The sequence below is a fragment of the Rhinolophus sinicus genome, linkage group LG06, assembly GCF_036562045.2.
Source record: "Rhinolophus sinicus isolate RSC01 linkage group LG06, ASM3656204v1, whole genome shotgun sequence".
NCBI classification, from domain to species: domain Eukaryota; kingdom Metazoa; phylum Chordata; class Mammalia; order Chiroptera; family Rhinolophidae; genus Rhinolophus; species Rhinolophus sinicus.
In genome coordinates this window covers 114817475-114840225 of record NC_133756.1, presented here as the reverse complement: position 1 = coordinate 114840225, position 22751 = coordinate 114817475, and the positions used below count along the sequence as shown (strand labels likewise).

Here is a 22751-nt window from a genome sequence, read left to right as displayed (position 1 = left end):
GGGCTGCTGCAACTGCCCCAGAGAGATTGTAAGGCCCTCCTTTGGGTTTCATCCAGCTGAATAGCGTAGTGTCCGTTTCCACAGGCTGGGTAGTCATTCTTCCATTCAGATGACTCAACACTTATTTAGAGAGGGGGAAAAAACAAACAAACAAACAAACAAAAGAACCCCAAAAAACAACAAAACAGGAAAAGGCCAAGGATGAATGAGTTTCTTAAACAAAAATTTAAAAGCCAAAACTAATGTGTTAAATATAGCATTCCAGGGCCTAGTGGAATTTGAAGAGCATGTCTTTTTTTCTTTTTGGAATAAATGCATAAAGACATCAGAAAGAATGAAGTGTGGAGTAAGGGTGAGGGTCTAGTAAAAGGCGCCCTGAAAAAGTCATCTGATAACTTGCCACAGTGCAAATGTCTCTAATTCCGATGCACGTGTGAAACTTGGGGTTAGTGATTTGACTTAGCCTCTCGCTCAACATCCCATCTCCATGAACATATCACCTGCTATGGTTCATCGTGCACAATGCTCAGGGTACCACATATATTGTCTCAGGACATCTTAGTAACAACTTCAAAGCAGGCTTTAGCGAGCCTGAGGTTCAGAGAGGTTAGGGATTTGCCCCAAGTCACAGAGCAGTCATTGTGGAATTAGACTCGGACTCCAGTCTGTCCAACTCTAAGCCTTTTGCATCAGTGCATCCTACTGAGTACAGCAGAGGCATCACTGTAGGATGACAAATGCCTGCCAGTTGTTAAGACCACCTTCCTTTCTGGACTCTGATTCAGTGTCTTTAAAATATTGACGTGGGCAAAAAAATCAAAACTTTTGGGTGAGGAAGGAATTGGTAGGAAAGACTAAAAGGAGAATAAAATCTCCAACTCCAACTTTTGTTTTGAGCTTGTGTAAGTTTGTCATCCTCTTTGGATATAAGATTTTTCTTCAGTAAAAGGAAATCAAGCAACTAACTCATATGTAAGCTAAATTCTGCCTTAACGTTCCTGGGATTCTATGCCAGGAGCTGAGACTGTTATCATATAGTGGAAAGCAACATTGTGAAATAAAATGGCTTTTAGTTTTGAAAACCAATCTAAAGATAAAATATGAAATCTCTGTGTTCCATTTCAGAAGATAATGGAAATGTTAGAAACCTTGAAGAGTTTCCAGATTTAGCAAATAAAAGTTTAGGGTATTCAGTTAAATGAGATTATCAGATAAGCAACAAATATTTCCTTAGGATAAGTATGTCCCATGTGGGACCTAGTTATACTAAAACTTTTTCACTGTTTATCTGAACTTCATATTTAAGGGGTGCCCTGAATTCTATCCGGCAACACTGAAACCTTGACAAAACAATATGGCAAAGCTGACTAAACTCAGAAGGAAAAGTCGAGGAAAGTGGAGAGGAGCTGGTTTCCTCATCTTGCACAGTGGTAAACCAGTTGATACTATCTATAGTGAGAGTTAAAGAAACCAGGTTTAAGTTTAGTATTTGTAGTTATAAAGGTAACCAGTAGAAAAACAGAGCAGGAAAATATAGTAACAACAATAAAACCCACATGAGGGTGGGAGGACAAGAAAAGTAATACAAGGGTATCAAATTCTTCTTTTACAGAATGGAGCTCAAGATGCAGTCTTTAGCAGATGAATCATGACGCAAAAGCATAAAAACCTTAGCATTAAGGTGGTAATTATCAAAGAATTGAAAATGAAGCAATTAAAAATGGCTTTCTCTGGGCAGTGAGGCTTGGAAAGTGGGTGAAAAGTAAGTTAATTTTCATTTTTATTCTACCCTTATGAGATTTTAAAATTTTATGTCACGTGTAAAATTAAATTAAAAATAAAATAATTATATTAATCAGTATTACTGCCAACCACTCTCCAGGAAATTATAAGATTTCTGTCCATGGATAATCTCATGTTCTCAATCTAATGCTTATTTTATTTGCCTCTACCATTTTCCTTTGGGTGTAAAACTATTAACAATCAGATTTACAAACCCAAAGGATGCATGAATGCCTGCTGGTGCTATGCTATGATATGTGGCAAAAATATTTCCATGTTTTCTAGTATAAAAGAAAAAGTAAAAACCTTCAAATAATAATAATAATAATAATAATAACATGGTTCATTTAATTTATAACAAATATTTGAGGAGAGGTACTCCCCTCGCATGCCTTTAATCGTGAGTTGCCATGCACTGCCCTTAACACATATGTGCAAATGAATTATGCTTTCACAAGCAGAAATCCAAGTACTAGCCAGAGCACACTTTGGTTGATTTGCTTAGGGTCTGATTGGTTTAACTTAGAAATAGATGGATTTTCACTCAACACTTCCATCATTTGGAAGGGAGGTGCAAGAGTTCAGTTGGGGGTATCAGAGAACGTCAAGCATGAAGCAGTCACTGGGTGTTGAGACCTGATCATGTGGACATGTGGGTATGCGTGGGTGTGTGACGTGTGCGGTTCAGCATGACTAAGAGACAGATGGTCTGAACCATAGAAGAGTCGCTGAATACAAAGTGAAGCCCCATTAGGAGAATGCTTGTTAAGTACTGTAAAGACATACTATGATAGCTTTTGATGAATGGCACTTCCACCCAAAACATTACTACTGCGCGCTGCAGCCCGCAAACCCCAAGTCACCTTACATCAGACAGATCTTTACAGTCTGCGAACTCTGCTGCCATCTCCAGCTGGTTGTCGTCCTTTAATACGAATTGTATAACGTATGAACACACACCGTATTTAGAAGGGCAGTAGAGATCCTCAACAGCCTTGCTGGATCTCCCAGGACGGAGATAAATATCCAAACCTGATTCCTGGAAAGTACTGCATGGAGGCTTTGAAGGGAGACCCACAGCCCCCACCCTTTAGCTTAGCTCTTCCTCTCAATTGCGCTGCTATGGAATCAAAGCCTTCTTTCACTGCCCGGCCCAAACACCACCTCTTCCAGAAAGACTTTCTTCCCCCCCCCAAAATCATGAATATCTCCTTCTCAACTCCTTCCAGAGTTATTTTGAAGAGTAAAGAAGATGATGATGGAAGCTTATGACTGGGTTCAGGAACTAATAATTTATAATATGTAGAACGAAAAAGCCAAGGCCTAACTGGTTTCAGTACAAAAGACCTAGGAATTATAAAAGTAACAGCAAAACAGCAACACCTAGCACTGCAATTTCCACCATTTATTGAATACCTATTATGGGCATATTAGGGGTTTTATAATTTTCGTATTATTTAATTATCACCATTGCACATGAAGAAAATAAGGCACAGAGGGGTTAATATCCAAAATACAGAAAGAATGCATACAACTCAATAGCAAAAAAGAAAAGAAAAAAAGAAGAATCTGATTAAAAAATGAGCAGAGGAACTGAATAGACATTTTCCCCAAGAAGATATACAGATGGTCAACAGGTACATGAAAAGCTGCTCATTATCACTCATCATTAAGGAAATGCAAATCAAAACCACAAAGAGCTATCACCTTACACCTGTTAGTTAGACTGTCTATCAAAAAGGCAAGAAATAAGTGTTAGCAAGGACGTAGAGAAAAGGAAACTCTTGTGCACTCTTGGTAGGAATGTGGATTGGTGCAGCCACTATGGAAAACAGTACTGAGGTTCCTTAAAAAATTAAAAATAGAACTACCATATGATCTAGCAATTCAACTTTTGGGTATTTGTTCAAAGCAAATGAGAATACTAACTCGAAAATATATGCGCACTCCCATGTTCATTGCAGAATTATTTACAATAGCCAAGACATAGAAACAACCTAAGTGTCCATTGATGGATGAATGGATGAAGAAAATATGGTGTGTGTGTAATACGTATATCCTGTGTTTTCCCCAAGATAAGACCTAACCGGAAAATAAGCCCTAGCATGATTTTTCAGGATGACATCCCCTGAACATAAGCCCTAATGCGTCTTTTGGAGCAAACCTTAATTTAAGACCTGGTCTTATTTTTGAGGACACACGGTATATATACATACTGGGGGTGCCAAAAGAATGTATAAACATGACTTGTATTCATCGTTTGTTATCAGTATATATTGAATATTACAATTTTAATACAGTTTTTTTCCTTTCTTAAAATGTGTCTATATGTTTTGGCCATATATATATATATATATATATTACATTTTCTGTATACACACCACACACATACAATGGAATATTATTCAGCCATGAAAAAGAAGGGAATCCTATCATTTGTGACAACATGGATGGACCTTGATGGTATTATGCTAAGTGTGGTAAGTCAGGTAGAGAAAGACAAATGCTGTATGATCTCACTTACATGTGAAATTAAACAAACAAACAAACAAACAAATTCCGCCGAGTTTATAGTCACAGAGAACAGATTGGTGGTTGTCAGACCCAGGGGTGGGGTAGTGGACAGGTGAAGAGGGTCGACATTTACAAACTTCCCGTTACAAAATAAATAAGTCCTGAGGATATAGTTTAGAGTATGGTGACTATACTTAATGATACTGTATCGTACATTTGGAAGTTGCCAAGAGAGTAGATCTTAAAAAGTTCACAAGGAAAATTTGTAACTATGCGTGTGAATAGATGCTAACTAAACTTCCTGTGATCATTTAACGACATATACATACATTGAATGATTATGTTGTACACCTGAAACTAATATAATGTAGGTCAATTATACCGCAAAAGAAAACAAGGCCAGAGAGGTTAGGTAACTAGCTTAGAACCACAGAGCAAAGAAGCTGCATTGTCCAAATTCAAACCCAAGTCTGTTTCAATGTGAAGCCCACGCTAAAGACTAGTCCATGGAATTGCCTTGCTGGGATTTAGTAGCAAGGCTAGAGGAGAAACTGATACAAAACTGCAGAAGCGGCTCACAAATGAACACTGAAACATTTTGTGTGTAGTCTGCATGGCCTATTTTAAACCACGTACCTAGAATGCCACGGTAGGAAGAGCTCATCCCTCCACCCAGAAGTGTTGAGACATACCTGAGCACGCACTGACTGAAGGTGGTGTGCCAGCTGTACGTGATGGCACACTGCTGCATCGTGACTGTGGGCACAGAACAGAGGAAAGGCTGGGCTGCCAGCAAATGCGAAGGCGGGGGTTATCCAGCCCTGTGCAGTCCCTGAGCAGCAGTGAGCCTTGAGATTTGACACAGCCTGCTGCCTTGACCGTACCGAGCCTAGCAGCAAAGGAAGCTGATCAGATCCACCTTTGGATGTCTGCTGCTATGGGGCCGCGAGGGAGACTGTGGCCACCTGAGAGGGCTTCTGATTGCAATGAGGGGTTTTAAAGCATGAAACAACTTCTGAAGTACGGGACGGGCGCTAGTTGTTCTACAGAGAGGCAATTCCATGGACTAGCTCAAGCAGGGGCTCCACGTTGAAACTGACCTGCGTTTGAATTAATGGCTTTGCAGCTTTGTTGCTCTAGGATGCTGGGGCTTGTTACTTAACTCTTTGTGCCTTATTTTCCTCATTTTGAAATGAGAAGTAATAATGCCGCATCCTGTGGTGAGAATTAAACAGGATGAAAGCTGTGACACCTCTAAGATACTCATAATAAGTAGTCAATAAATGGTGGACGTTGTGGTTGTTGTTGCTGTTTTATTGTAGCTTTTATAATTCCTGTGTCTCCTGTACTGGAACCAGGTAGGACTTGGCTGTTTTTCTGAATCCAATTCAGACTTGCCAGGTCTCACGGCTGGCCTGGCGAGAGAGGAGAAGCTGCATCCTTGCTAATTCAGAGGATGGTTCGAGATGAAGTTCTGCCCATTGTGAGTGTGGCTGCCTTTGTTTCTTCTTTCTTGCTCAATTTTCCACCTCCTCCTTCTATTTATTTACCTTTCGTCTTGTCTCTTCTTTCCCCTTGTTTTGGTTCCCATGGAATTCTTGGTCCCTTGTTGCAATGCCCTTTTTAAAATTGCTGTTGCTGCCTTTACCTGCATCTTACCCCTGCCTTCTTTCTTTCGTTCTCCCTTTACACAGAATACTCCGCACTGCACCCAATAATGTAGATATGGAAGGTAGACTCTTTCCTAGGACCCCGACAACATCACATATAACAAGAACACGGGGTAGGTTATGTTCAGTGTCATTCTAAAGGTGTTTATTCATGCAGGAAATCGTTTTGAACAACCCCTTCTAATTACCAAGCACTGTGCTTGGCACAGGTCAAATTCTACATGAGTTTCAGAAGGAAGTAATTACTTCTGGCTAGCTACCTGCAGCCAAGAGGGCAATGTTGGGGAGACCAGGAGGGCAATACTGGAGAGAAGAGAACACTTACTACAGATAACTGCTAGGCTGTTGTAAGAGAGATGTATTCCTTTACATGTGGCTCTATCATGGCCAATCAAACAGAAATTTCTGCTGCTACCTCTGCTCTCTGAGGAAACCACCATCTCTCCATTCCCTTATCGGGACACAGGTACCATGATATCACAGACACACACGTGCACACAAAGCATCTCCCCTCTCTCCTCTCTGTGTTTCTCCTGTTCCCTCTGATTTCCTCTTTTCCTTCTTCCCTTTCTCCTCTCTTTAGCTCAGTTTATTCTGGCAGCTTTAGTTTTCATGAGTAGTACTTGGCTCAAAATACTTGCTGACCTCAAAGTGTTTTCAGCAGTGATGTTTTAATCCTGAAATATGTTCAACAAGCTGAATGTTTAACATCAGATGTGTGGTTATATGAATCATTGTTCATCCATTTCATGGAGTATTACAGGGCCTCATTTTAGTCAGACCTTTGCTTAATTGTCATCTCCTCAGACAGGCTCTCTCTCAAACAGCACACTTGCATCTTCCCTGCCTTAGTTTCCCTCACAGCACTTATAACTCATCAAGCGAGTTACTTATTGTGCGTCTCCTCTAGAACACTGTAAGCTCCATGAGGCCAGGGGCTTGGCCTTCCCTACTGGTCATCTGGCAGATATTCAATAAAAACTTCTTGGAATGGATAAGTATAAGCATTATAATTGTATAAATGAATATTTAATAACATGAAATTTCTCTTCATATTTAGTGAAACAGTAGACACAAAACTGTGCTATATACCATGATCTCAACTGTATAAAACATATAACAGAAAAACCATGGAAAGAAAGAATTCATGTTCACTATGCTTATGTCTGGGTGGTAATATTGTCCTTAGATTGGTCTATGTTGATTTTAACTTCCCCAATATCATCCAATGAGCATATATATATATATATATATTTTTAAAAATTAGCTCCTTTAAATAATAGTTAATGTTGCTGGCTCGGTCCAAAGATTCTGTAGCTGTGACAGTTTGAGTGGATGTGAAAGTGACAGAGGGATCAGTGCAGTGGTTGGGAAAATAACCCAGGTCTAGCTGATTCAGTGCCCTAACCTTAACAATTGACAATTCCTTTGATTGCTGGTGATATGTTTAAAGTGAATGTTTTGATGATATAAGCGAAAACGAAGAAGTAGAGTCAACAGGCTCAATGTTGTTTTAAGGGTGTTAAAACGTTGTTTTAAGGGTGTTCGGGCTGAAACATGAAAGAAAGTGAGGGTTTGGCAAAGCCTGTGTTTTGGTGGTGCCAAACCCCAAATGATCAAAAACTGCTTCAAGATGTCGATGAAACCTCAAATAGAGGTTGCACGTAGGCCATTCATTCAGTCTGAATGCTTTGCAGCCCCAGGACAGGCTCTGAGACAGAAGATCACTCCTGCGGCTGAGCTGACTGGGGAAGCTCGGTGCAGAAGGACTTTCTCTGCCTTTCAGACTGTCCTTGCTGCCACTGGTAAGATGTCCCACCCACAGACGCAGCTCTCTTCTTTTCTGAGAACATCTTCATTCAGAAAGTATTTCAAACTCATCAAGCAGGGGTTTGAACAAGTCTTGCTGTCTGAATGTTTATCCATTCCTTCAACCAGTGTTTGCAGAGTGCCTACTATGTGCCAAGCACTGAACTGGACATTGGGAATGGAGCCATTATTAAAACAGACAGAAACTCTTGTCCCTACTGAGGCTTACATTATAGTAGTGGGCCTATAATTTAGCCTTAGGTGTTTGCCAAGCCCTAGTCTTCTCTTATTGCTTTTTCAAAAATTTCTGGAACTGTCTTATCTTCATAATTGGATGGCTGCCTCAGTTTCCCAGTTAGCACTAGTTCTCGGAAGGGGCTGGAAACAGCCTTGGAAAACAACCTTGGCTATGACCCTGACCTGCACCTAAAAGATTATTTCCTTAGAAATCTGGAGACATGCTGCCCCCTGAACTCTTAGAACCATCTAGAGTTTGCCTATGAGTTAGAACAACCACTCTGTTAGCTACTCATCGTTTATTGATTACTATTCACCATGTGCCAGAAATGGGCCAACCTTTTTCTTTCATTGTCTCATTTAATATTCATGATATATGTGAGGTTTCTGCTTTCAGTACAGCCAAGTAAACTCCTACCAGATCCACCCTTCCACTGATCACAACTGGAAATTGTGGACTAAATACAAAACAAAAGTGAACAAAACAAAACAATGACCTGTAAGCACTAGAAAGTAACAAAATAGCAGGCAAATTCTGAAAGGAAATAAAAAATTTGGAAGAAGCGGGTAGTGTGTTTTTCTTTCTTTTTTCTTTCTTCATTCTTATAGTTTTTAACCTGAGGAGAGGCCAAATTGATATTACATACAGTGGGTAAATCTATGATATAAACCCCACAGTCTTTCCAGCCTAGAGAACAAAATAACAGAGTTCAGGGCAACCACAGCCATTGAAAAGTGAGAAAGGCATCTCAGAAAAAGAGACAGAGTCAAATTCTGTTTATAAATTCTGTCCAAGTCCAGGGCTTACTCCTGCATGTGTGGGGCAAACAGAAAGTTGCTCATACTTAAGGTTTAAAGAATACAGGTCTACTACTTATGTGAAAGCTTACAATGTGAGGTAACCAAGTGTGATGGTTACTCTCATGTGTCAATTTGGACAGCTTCTACTAGTATGTAGTTACTTAATCAAATACTGATCTAGGTGTTGCTGTAGAAAAGATTAACATCTACAGTAGGTTGACTTTAAGTCAAGATTGCTCTTGATAATGTGGATGGGCCTCATCCAATCGACTGCAGGCCATCGGAACAAAAACTGAGGTTTCCTGGAGAACAAGGAATTCTGCTTCAAAACTGCAAATACAATCCTGACTGAGTTTCTAGCCTCCAGCCTGTCCTACATATTTCAGACTTGACAGTCCCCTAATTGTGTCACCCAATTCTTTAAAATAAATTTCTTTTATCATAATGATATGTGTTGGTTTTCTTTCTCTGGAGAACCCTGACTGAGACACCAAGGTCACTGACTGCTGAAACAAACACATCAACACTCTTCAGAACTACAACTTAATCTTGAGGCTCCACAACGTAATATTCACAATGACCGTGATAAAATCCAAACTTATTTGAGGTACCCAAAACCATGAAATTGTAAGCCAGTTGCAAGAGAAAAGACGACCAACTGAGACTCGCCCTAATATTACCCAAGAGCTAGAATTAGCTGATGAGGATTTTAAAGCAGTTATTATAGTAACTATGCTCAATAAAGTAAAGGAAAATATGCTTGTGGTGCATAAAATGACAAAATCCCAACAAAGAAACTACTGAAAAAACCAAATGGAAATTATCAAACTGAAAAATACCATATGTGACATAAAAATTAACTAAATGGGCTTAATAGCAGAATGGAGATGACAGAAGAAAGAGTCCAGATATTATCCAAACTGAGAGGAGAATTACAAAAAGTTCCCTTCTGAATATCCAGAAGGAGAGGAAAGAAAGAATTAATTAAATTCTTTAATTAATTAAATATGTAACTAATTAAAATTAATTAAAGATATAATGGCTGATGGCGATGGCTAACTTCACGTGTCAATTTGACTCGGCTAAAGGATGCCCAGACAACTACTAAAACATTACGTCCAGGTGTGTCTGTGGGAGTATTCCCAGAAGAGATTAGCCTTTGCACTGGTTGACTGAGGAAAGATCACCCCTATCAATGTGGGTGGGCATTATCCAATCTGTTGAGGGCTTGAATGAAACAAGAAGTGCCGGAAAGGTGAATCTGCTCTCTGCTTCAACTGAGAAATCCATCTTCTCCCGACCTCAGGCATCAACATTCCTACGTAGTTCTCAGGCCTTCAGACTGGGACCGGGACTTACATCATAAGCCCCCCCCGCCCCCCCATTTCTAGGCCTTCAGACTCATCTGATTTATACCAGCAGCTTTCATGGTTCTCCGGCTTACAAATGGCATATTGTTGGACTTCTCATACTCCATAGTCTCATGAGCCAATTTCTATGATAAGTAGAAATTGGCTTCTTTTATATACATATCTATATATGTCCTACTGGTTCTGTTTCTCTGGAGAACACTAACTACTACAATTGAAAATTCTCAAACTTTGTAAAAGGCATAAATTCACAGATTCAAGAATACAAAGAACTCCAAGCAGGAGAGATATAAAGAAAATCACATCTAGGGAAATCATAGTCAAATCACTGAAAACCAGAGATGAAGAGAAACATTTAAAGCACCCAGAGGAAAATGACACATTATATAAAGGGCTATAACAATTCAGAATCTTGCTGACTACTAGTAACTATGGAGTCCAGAAGTGGTGCAAATATCTTTAAAGTGCTAAAAGAAGAACAATTAACCCAGAATAAGAATACCCATTGATATTTTCTCTTAAGAGTAAAACTGAGATAAAGACATTTTCAGATAAAACAAAACTAAGAGAATTTATTGTCAGAAAATCTGCACTACATGAAATAATAAAGGAGGGACTTCAAGTTAAAGGGAACTTATACCAGATGGAACCTTGAATCTTTGGGAGGGAATAAAAGGTATTGGAAATTATAAATATGTGGGTAGATATAATAGATTTTTCTCTTAAAATGTTTACAATATATGGACTCTTTAAAACAAAAATTGTAACACTGTCTTATGGGGATTATAACATATATAGTTGTAATAATATGGCAGCTATAACACAAAGGAAGGTGAGGAGTGATAAATGGACTTATGGGATTGCAAGGTTTGTACATTTCTATGACAAGTGTTGAAGATTAAGTAGAGAGAAAAGTTAAGTGTGTATATTGAACTCACTAGAGCAGTCACTTAGAAAACTGAAGGAGATATATTAAAAATCCAAGAGATAAAATAAAATTGGATTCTAAAAAAATGTTGAAAAGATTCCAAAACAGGTAGTAAAGAAAAAAGAAACAAACGAAAACAGAGGGGACAAACAGAAAACAAAGAGTAAACTAGTAGACCTAAAACCAACCATATCAATAATTACAATAAATGTGAATACAGCAAACACTCCTATTAAAAATCAGAAAATTACAGAATAGATTAAAAAGAGACAAGAAACAACTATATATACTGTCTAAAAGAAATACATTTTAAATACAAAGACACAGATGAGTTGAAAGTAAGTGGATGGAAAAAGATTAACCATGCAAACAGTAAACAAAAAAAGGCTGGACTAATTGTTTCCATATCAAACAAATTACACCTTTTGCCAGTTAATCAGTTTATTTTTCTCAGCTCCAAATCTATCCTGCTTGGCCTGTTTTGTGGTACTGGAGGTGGACCCTGAAAACATTTCACCTTTGCTACCTTGTTCAGTTTTGTCAGTAGAGGGCACTGCAGGGTCATTGCAAGAAGAAAGGGCTTCTCTTCCCGATGGGTGTGCCTTTGTCCTTTCTATCCTTTCTGGGTCATGTGGTGGTCTGCAGTGTGTGTGCAGGACCTCCGGTGGTGCCCTCTACTCATTGAGTGTCAACGGCATCCTCGTGAGTGGCTTCTTAGCAAGTTCAAACCAGCAACCCAGGTAATTTTCCCGTGACTCTCCCAGGTGCCCGATGGGCACCTTCTCAGTGAGTTTCACACGCATCTAAACTCTGGCATCTTCCCAGACTTTAGTAGGTGACTAAGACAGAGGCTTTTTAATGAGTCTCAGTGGTATCTCAGTCAGTAATTTCCAAGTGAATTTCACCAGCACCCTAGTGTGTTCTTTCCTGCATGCTACTTCTGGTCTGTAGCACCTCAGAGAACTTCTCCACCATCCAATGTGCCAAAGGCACACACTTTCCAACAAGGGCTGATAATCTCATGCTTAGGACCCTCTTCAAACTGTGTTTCTTCCTTAGGTGTTATCCCATGGCCCCAGAGGTAGTGGCTGCTCCCTATATCTGCTAATCTTGGGTTTGTTAGAAGTCTCTTTGCTCCTTAGCAATTAATGCCCTATTACTAATTAATACGTCTTCATATTAAACTTGCCCTGTTCAAATTCCATGTGATTTCTGGACCCAGAGTGACAGCCTGCAAAACGAAGAACTTTATCAGGGATAAAGAAAGTGTTTCTATAATGATAAAAGGGCCCTGATGAAGAAGACATTTAAAAGTGACCGATTTAAAGAGAGAAATAGGTAATTCCAGTCATTGTTGGAAACTTTAACACCCTTCCCTCAGCAACTAGAAAAAAAAGTAAAGACACAAATGTTTTGAACAACATTATCAATCATCTTGACATAATTAGTATTTATAGAACAGTATACTCTACAACTAAAAACCACTCATTCTACTCAAGTGCATATGTTCATTAAGATAGATCATGTGTTAGACCACAAATTAAAAAAAAAAAAAAAGAAAAAGTTAATTGAAAAGGATTGAAATCACATAAAGTATGTTCTCTGACCACAATGGAATTAAATTGAAGATGATAACAATATAATATCTAGGAATAGATCAAGTATTTGATAATCAATCAATACACTTTTAAATAATACATGGTTCAAAGAATAAAATATGAGGGACATTAGAAAATATTTTTACCTGAATGCTAACAAAAATACAACATACCAAAGTTTTAGGATGGGACTAAAGCAGTGTTTAGAGGAAATCTAATTTAAATTCTTGTATTAAAAATGAAGAAAGCTTAAAAAAAGAATCAATGACCTCTGATTTTACCTTAAGAAGCCACAAAAAGAATAGTAAAGTAAATGTAAAGCAAGTAGGAAAAAAAGGGAAAAATAAAAATGTGTAGAAATCAAGGAAATAGAAATTGGGTAAACAATAAAGAAAATTAACAAAGCCCAAAGATAATTTTTATGAAAAGCCTAAAAAACTTAGTAAAACTCTAGCTAGACTAATTAAAGAAGAGAGAGAGAACACAAATTACTAATATCAGGCCTAAATGAGGGATGATTACTACAGATCCTACAGACATTTAAAGGATAGTGAAAGAATATTATGGATAAATTTATACTACAAATTTAAGACTTCAGCAAATTCCATGAAAAATGTGACTTAGCAAAAATAGCTTAAGAAAAAACTGAACTTCTGAATAACGCTGTATTTAACAATAAATTAAATTCATTATCAGATCCTCCCACAAAGAAAATTTTAGGCCTAGGAAGTTTTACTGGAGAATTTTATCAGATATCAAAGGAAGACATAATATCCTATCAGACATTAAAGAAATAAATTAAACCAATCAAAAATATTTCAGAAAATAGAGAAAGAAAACTTCCCAATTTGTTTTCTGAAACCAGCATAACCATAATACTAAAACTTGACAAAAACATTAAAAAAAATTAGACTAAACCCCTATTGAACATAGATACAAACATACTTAACAAACGATTAACAAATTGAATCAGCAATATTACAAACGGATAAAACATCATGACCAAGTAGTTTTTTCTCCCCACCATGCAAGGTTGTTTTAACATTTAAAATCAATGTCATTTGCCATATTAACACAATATAGGAGAAAAACCATATGATCACTTCAATAGATACAGAAAAATAAGTTTAACAATTTCAAAACACATTCATGATTAAAAAAAAACCTCTCAGAAAACTAGGAATAGTTGAGAATGTCTATAACCTAATGAAGAATTCCCATAGAAATTCTATAGCAAACATCATACCTAATAGAGAAACACTGGTAAGGAGCAAGTAAAAAATAAATAAATCAATAATACGGGAAAAAAGTAAAACTGTTTCCATTTGCAGATAATATAACATTTACATAGAAAATCCAATGGAAACTACAATAGTTATATTAGATCTAATAAATGTATTTAGTAAGTCAGTAGGGTCACTATTAATATGCATAAATCACTTGTAGTATTATATTCTAGCAGTTAATATGCAAGGTATTTCAATGAATGAATTTAAAAAACATGTGGAAAATCTCTACATTAAAAACCACAAAACATTGCTGAAAGAACTTAAAGTAGATCTAAACAAATGGAGGAATATACCATATTCAGTTTAAGATATCAACTCATCCTGAATTGATCTAAAGATTCAACACAATCCTTATAAAAATCCCAGGAGGTTTTCTTTCCTTTTCTTTTCTTTTTTTTTGGTAGAAATTCACAAGCTGATTATAAAATTTATATGGAAAGGTAAGGATATCCAAAGCAATCTTGAAAGAACCAACTTGGAGGGCTAACATTATCTGATTTCAAGACTTACTATAAAGCGTCAGTAGTCAAGCTAATGTGATCTTGACATAAAAATCAAGAAATAGATCAGTTGTACAGAAGAGAGAGATGGAAATGGACTCCCATTTATTGTCATTTCACTTTTTAACAAAGACATCAAATCAATCCAATAGAAATAAAATTTTGTATTAACATTTACTATCTTAATAAACTTGACATTTACTATCTTAATCATTTTTAAGTGTCAGTTTAGTGGCAGTTGGTACCTTCAGATTTTTGTGCAACCGTCACCACCATCCATCTCCAGAACTTTTTTAATTGTGCAAAACTGAAACTCAGTACCTATTAAATAGTAACTTCTCCTTCTCTCTTTCTTTCAGTTCCTGGCAACCACCATTGTACTTCCAGTTTCTATGACTTTGACTTCTCTAAGTACCTCATATATAGGTGAAATCATAGAGTATTTGTTTTTTGTTTTCTGTTTTTTTGTTTTTTTTTTGTGACTGGCTTATTTCACTTAGCATAATGGCTTCAAGTTTCATCCATGCTGTAGCATGTGTCAGAATTTCCCTTCTTTTTAAGGCTAATAATATTCCATTGTATATACATATCACATTTGCTTATCCATTCATATCCATTAATGGGTACTTGGGTTGCTTCCACATTTTAGCTATTGTGAATAATGCTGCTATAAACACAGGTATACAAATATCCCTTTGAGATTCTGCTTTCAATTCTTTTGAGTATATACCCAGAAGAGCATTTGCTGGATTGTGTGGTAATTCCATTTTTAAATGTGTGAAGAACAACTGTACCATTCCTACAGTGGTTGCACTATTCTGCACTCCTGCCAACAGAGCACAAGTGTTCTAATTTCTCCATATCCTCACCAACACATGTTATTTCTGTTTTGTTTGTTCAGACTCTGAAGCCAGATCTGTCCAGAAAAGTTTTTTTTTTTGCGCTATTGTACGTATGGCCAGGATTTGTTATAGTGATATAAAGTAAAGATTAAAAGATGCAGCTGGATCATAAGGAAAAAACACAGGCAGAGTCTGGAGAAATTCATGTGCAGTTTTCCTCATGTTCTCCCCATCCCATGAGGGGACGCACAGAGCACACTGCTTTCCCAGCAACAAAACTGCAGTAACATGTGTGTGATGTTTTTGCCCAGGGAAGCCCACCTGAGATTCAGCACTTGAGATATTTACCAGGAGCTGGTCACATAGGCACCAGAAACACTTTTAACAAATGTGCTTAATAACTGTAAATGTACAAAACAATGACAAAAATACACCACTATGGCCCTCCATCCCCACCTCTGACCAGACATAAAATTAATTCAAATGAATCATTTCACTTTGACTAGTCATGTGCATCCCTACTAGGGAAGCTGAGGATCAGAGCTATGAAGTCATGCGGCAAGCCACCCAACTAAATGGCAAAGTCAGACTTTGAAGCCAGATCTGTCTGTCTTCTACACCTGTGTTCTTTACTGATCTTCAGTCTCCATCCTTGAGTTCTGTCTAATCATCTTTTTCATCATTGAACCCCCAGAGCCCAGCAGCATCTGTACCCAGTAGATAGGTGTAAATATTTGTTGAAGGACGTTTCAGTGGCCTCTAGAACACCCTGCCGTCTATCTGAGCCCAGCCCTCACCACAGTATGCAGCACACCTCTAGCAGCCAGCATGCTTCCCTGGCCTCTTCCATACAGAGATTGGTTTTCAAACTTCGTGCTTAGAGAGTGTAGCCACAATATCAAAGAGAGAAAAAAAACAAACCAAAAAAAAACCCCCAAAAATCAGATCAGTAAAAGACTGTACACTAGAAAGAAAATTTTACCTAGATAGCTAGTGATATGAATTTAAAATAAAAACAAATATTTTAGTTCAAAATCAATATCATTTTCCTTTGATTCCATTGAGACAGTTTAAAATATTCATTTGTTTTTCTTTAAAATTAAGAAGGGGGCCATCAAATTCTATCTAAGATGTATTACAATTGGTGGAAAGAGAGGGCTGGCATGACGATGGATGGGACTGGAAGACAAAATAGAGAAAAACATGGAAGGGAATGTAGGTAGAGAGAAAAGCAAATGGACAGTGGGGAATATTCTGCTCATTAAACAATGCACAGAACTGGCTCAATTTTAAAGTATCCTGATGGCCAGGATTCTGTCCTGGAGAATTTTGTCTTCCCTGTGGGTTGGGATCCCCGATACTTCTGGGGTATTCTGTCTCCTAAAAATATGATCTACTTTTTTTTCCTTTTTAGAATTTTTTTTTTTTTTTTAAGATTTTATTGGAGAAGGGGAACAGGATGTTATTGGGGAACAGTGTGTACTTCCAGAACATTTTTTCCAAGTCAAGTTGTTGTCCTTTCAGTCTTAGTTGTGGAGGGCACAGCTCAGCTCCAGGTCCAGTTGCCATTGCTAATTGCAGGGGGTGCAGCCCACCATCCCTTGTGGGAGTCAAACCAGCAACCTTGTGGTTGAGAGGATGCACTCCAACCAACTGAGCCATCCGAGAGGCAGCTCAGCTCAAGGTGATGTGTTCAATCTTAGTTGCAGGGGGCAGAGCCCACCATCCCTTGTAGGACTCGAGAAGTTGAACCAGCAACCTTGTGGTTGAGAGCCCACTGGCCCATGGGAATTGAACCGACAGCCTTTGGAGTTAGGAACACTGAGCTCCAACCGCATGAGCCACTGGGCTGGCCCCTGATCTACTTTTAAAATCTAGTCTCAGGGTAGAGCAATGGCTTGGCGGAATTGTGTACTGGAGCACCTGATGTCTCTCAATATAACGTGGCCAAACACCGAGGGAAACCCCAAAGGGGAAAAAATAGGGGTACAAGAGCTACTGTGATATTCGTAGAACACAGATTTATGACTCTGTAAGAGTTACGCATGGGACGCACTGGGCTGGTGCAAACCCTCGGATTCCTGCCTTCTCAGTTCCAGGTGTGCCCTTTCACCACCACCACCACTTTATTGCTTGCCATCCAGGTCTGCCCGAGTCCTTATCACTTTCCCAGTTGAAGTGCCCAAAACCGTTTCTTTAGCTCCCTTGGATAATTTATACTCAGTTTCCTTAATCTCAGACTGTCACGAGGATGATGACACTTCCACAGTCCTTGGCCACCTGTTTGATGGGCATGAGAACTTTACAGGCACTCGCTCAGATGGAAGAAGCATTTTATGATGGGATTGGGGCTCCTGGTCCACTTACAGAATTGATCAGACATGAACACTCCTGAGAGTTAACTAGAGCCAATTAATAACTACATGAGGACAACAGATGAATTGTGCTGGGCTGGATGTATGGTCACTCCAGTTATAGACTTATACTAAATAGATACTCCAACCCCAAACTATCCTATTACCGTTTGTAATAAAAATGATCACACAGCGAGTAAATAGTTTGTTTTCTTCCGAAGAAGAAGAGAAACAGAGGGAAAGAGGCATACACATAAAACTGTACAGATGAGTGAGTGGGAGAAAGAAAACAGAGAAAGAAGAGGGAGGATAAGAAAGAACAAAAGGGGAAGACAGTGCAGGTAACAGTCTCTCTAGGTACTGTATGAATGCTCCTAGCTTAGATCTTTTTTTTTTTTTTGTATTTATACAGGAGATACTTGTCCTTTGAAATGTTAATTGCTCTATTTCCTTAATTCCAAAAGGAATACTTTTTTTTTCTTCATATTTTAATGATTCTGAAATGTGAATGTGTATTACAAGGGATGACAAAAAGAACTTTCTAGCTCCTAGGAAGAGGAATGATTTGCGATGGAGCTGTTATTGCCAATGCCTGTGTGGACTTGGCAGTGTGTAGAAGGTAGATCTGTTCAGACTGACATCTCCCATGAGACACGCGCATTGGTAGGACCGCGCTTGCAATTTTACTTTGAATTTCGATATGCACTAATTGCTCAAAACGTCCCCAGAAAAGGGGGGTTACTATGATGTCACACTATAGCAAAAAATTACAACATGCATAGAACGATCTGCACCTTCCAGGCAGTGCAATTAAAGGCCGTGAAAATTACCCAATACCTTCATGTGATTCATAGAATTTTCAAATCTTAATAGAGGCTGATGCTGGCAGGTCCTGCTTCGAGCAGACAGACTTAGGTGCCTGTGCTCTGTCAGAAGCTAAGGCTGACTTTTAAGAGAAGTCTCTAAAGATAATTAACTCAATTAAGCAAAAAGGAAAAAAAATAACTGTGAATTTAACCAGACAGCTAATGTAAATCAATGGTGGTCTCCTATCATTTGCCTTGATATCACACTGTCATTTGCAAACGTGGTAAAGAGAACAGGAGATGAAAACCAGGCTTGCCCCACGATGCAATGCATAGCTGATGACCAAAAGATTCCAAAGGATCCTGAGTATTAATGAGGTTGAAACTCAAATATTGATGGTGACATTTAAAATAAGTGGTGAGTATATGGGTAGATAAAGTAACAATGTTCATTAGGTTTTCTTAAAGTTAATTTGCACTCTTATTTCCATTCCCTCTATCCACCAGCTGCCCCAAACACAGTAATTGAATTAATGGTTCATTTCATAACTGACTGTCTTAAAAGGACATATGATGCTGGTCAGCTCCACAACCGCCTTAATGCTGGACTCCATCATCAAATGGTCAATCCAAGTTGCCTACCCTGGTGGGAATTACTAATGACACACGAGTAATAATTAGAACCCCTTCATTTCCAGAACTGAGAGAAATCTGACCAAAAACCAGATTTAGCTCTGAGGTGAAAGATTTATATTTCTGATAGAAGTATACATTTTAAAAATATACACTAGTATTCTGAGTTGTCTGAACTAATTAAAATATAATGAGTACGTGAATACAATACCACTGCAGAATAATACGTACATAACAATTTTGACAGCATTCATGTCACATCAATACAAAAATTTAAAACATTCACCCAATGGGAATTATTAAGTGGCTATTAAAATATTTAAAATGAAAGGTAAATGCCTGATGAGAAAAGATTTGTCTTTAATCTTGAGTTAATAAACTTTAGCCTCAAAGTGAAACCAAGCATTCATTGACTGTGCATCTTAGATTATTTCTTTTAGATTTAAGAGTCTCACATGGGAAAGTTAGAATCCACCAGACCATTAAAAATCCTGAGGAAAAAGGTCAAAATACATCATCTGAAAGGGTAATCATTCTTGTGGTACTAACACAATGATCTTTCTATTGTTTTATAGAACATTTACAGAAATATTTTTGTTGAGATAATAGACAAGTCTTCTATCCAACTTGCCATAAAAGTAAAAACTGACTTTAAATGAGGTAAACATACTATTTCCCTGTTACATAAGTAATTGTCTGAAACATTTAATGCTCTTTCCTATATTGTTAGCAACTGAACTGGATATAAATAATTTCCCACAGTGTGCTGAGGGATGCAATAGAAATGTTCCCTGCAACTTATTTCAGGTGGCATTTTGGGATTTTTAAGATGTGCGCAGTATGTTTTTCCAATGTAATTGAAATTCTGATTTTGTTTTTTTTATGATGTTAAAAAATGAAAAAGCTTGAGTGCACCAATGTTTTCAACAATGTGCTGACAATCCAAAAGTGATTACTTTGTACTTGGATGGGAAAAATAGAAATGAAATTGGCTGAGAACCAAAAGTAAAAATGTTACCATTTGTGACATGATGATGGTTTGTAGAAAGGGAGGGAAGAATATGTAAACAGGTTGGTAGAAGACATATATTACTTTATTTTTTGAACCAAAAAACAGAGCATAAAATCTAAGACTCCAAATAGATCAGAGAGAACAAGGATGGAAAGTTATGGCTGGCCCAGAAAACCCAAAAGTTGTTGTTCCAGAAGTGCATAAAAAGGTAGTGAAACATTGACAGAGGTGTTAATACAGGAGGAAAAAAACAACAACAAACTACAAAAAGAAACCAATTGCTGCAAAGTAAATTATATTTCAAACCTGTTTCTGTTTTCCACAAATTATTCATAGTAGGTACAGGTGAAATGTGTGGGTATAAAAAAAAAAGTGTTAACTGTGTCTACTGAGTACATTTCTTATTCCCAATCTGCATTTATGCATCAAGAAATATTTTTTACTAAAACAACTTAGTCTCTAGAATGAACTCTTTTCTTTATAGAAACAAAAGATAAGCTGATCACACACATCTAGGTACTGTGCCTACCAGTAAACAAAACTCCAAATCAACATCCCTCAAAACAACAGCAGCAACAACAAACCCAGAACAAATAACCAGAACAATATCTCAATCGATCATTCAAATATAACAAAATATGCCCTGATGAAGAGACCAGAGCAGATAACATACCTGGAAATATATTCCATTTTTCTGCAGGAATGCAGCTTACTTGAAGGTCAGGAATCTTTTCAGGAAGTTTTGAAATACCTCATTTTAACGTCTACCCTTTGATATTTTTTCAACATGGGGCAAACTCTGTATTTTGGCACCAACATATCAAATCAAAGCCATTATGGTAGCAAAGTTTCATTATTGAACATAAGGTACACTTCCAGTGTGAATAAATGATTGCTTTTTTGAAGACAATGAAAAAGGAGTGATTATTAATTTTTCAGATATATTTGTCACTTTGTAACTATAATTTGTGTTACAAAGGATTCCTCTGAACATAATAATACTCTAGAGGATTTAAACTTTATATATGCCGCACAAACATTTGGTTTATACACAACTCTTCAGCAATGCAAAGGTGGCCGAAAGGGCGAATGCCTCTAACAGTACACAGTATACCTAATGGAGTATCCTAGCTACAAGCAGTGTAGGACTTGGACAACTCGGAGGAGGTTTGAGAATCATGGATATAAAATAACCCAAGAATAAAGAGCACTAGTCAAGCTACCATAACTTGGCTCATGACCAAAGGTGACAAATGGGAAATAAAGAACCATAGTACTCACCAACATAACCAGTTATTTGGGTAGAGGGACCTGTGACAAATCCAAGCTCTATCAATGGCTGATCTGTAAAGAGAGAAAGGAAGAGTGTTATTTATCACTTTATGGAAGTGGAGACATTTGTGAGCAAGGAATGTACTGTGTTTCCCCGAAAATAAGACCTACCCTGAAAATAAGCCCCAGGTAAGATCGTCAGCCAGACAGAAGCAGTTAGTACGTTATGACGATGTTCCAGAAGAAGATGACATGACTGTATTTGAATAAATATAGATTGTTGTACATGAAAAAATAAGACATCCTCTGAAAATACGCCCTAATGCATCTTTTGGAGCAAAAATTAATATAAGACCCAGTCTTATTTTCAGGGAAATATGGTATAAGACCTGGTCTTATTTTCGGAGAAACACGGTAGTTGACTGCATTCTGATAGAACCATATTGCAAAGGCAAGCTTGGGATGGGAAGGGAAGGGGATTGCATATTAGAACTGCCTTGTTTCTCCTTCAGCTATGACCCCATGTATCTCTTGGACAACTATTCCTCTGGCCCATACGGAGGTCAGTTCCATCCCTCAGCGAGAAGTAACTTTCAAAGTTTTGATTAAAACCCTCTAATGTGCAATTAAGTGCATTTTTGCTGGTCTTTCAAAACTGCAGATCTCATCAAATATCTGCTTAAATAGCTTCTCACTTTGAGGAAGGAAAAACTCTTTACCAGGGTTTCTAGGGCTCTTCAGGACCTGATCCCAGCTTCCTCGCCTTCCCAACTTTGCTGTCTCCATTCCTTCCTTACTAACTCATTTACATCTCTAGAAAGTCACACAACCCCACTCATCCATAGGCCACTGAGTATGAAAACCCCTTTCAAGTTCCCACAAAACCTCTTGCCAGCCTCACCCCACTTATGCTCAGGAACTCATTCAATTATCATCTTCTCAGAAAGCCTCTCCTGACACCCAATCTCATTCAGATCCATGCTCACGATATTCCTACAGTAACTTACTGCTAATTCTACTTTAGCGTTTAGCAGCTTGGGTTGTGACAATTTGCCAGAGAATCAGACCTTTATCGTTTTGTATTGTTATACATTTTATTTGCTGATGTATTGTCAGTACCTAGTAGAGTTTCTGCCATATAATAAGTGCTCAATAAGTGTCTGATCACGACTATATAGACTGAGTGCATTGTAGCATAGGACAGAACAAGGGAATAATTTAGTTGGTATTCATCAAGCACTTATACCGTGTTTCCCCGAAAGTAAGGCCTAGCTGGACCATCAGCTCTAATGTGTCTTTTGGAGCAACAATTAATACAAGACCAGGTCTTATTT

At 37.9% G+C, this 22751-nt stretch overlaps 1 protein-coding gene across 1 annotated transcript in view; it reads right to left on the bottom strand.

Annotated features, from left to right (window-relative positions):
* TENM4 (teneurin transmembrane protein 4) overlaps nucleotides 1-21446 on the bottom strand; it is a 972743-nt gene extending 951297 nt beyond the window's left edge. Inside the window, exon 1 of the mRNA XM_074335694.1 lies at nucleotides 21427-21446. The gene's annotated coding sequence lies outside the window, so the exon portion shown is untranslated. The remainder of the gene's footprint in view (nucleotides 1-21426) is intronic.
* Between the last annotated feature and the right edge of the window lie 1305 nt (nucleotides 21447-22751).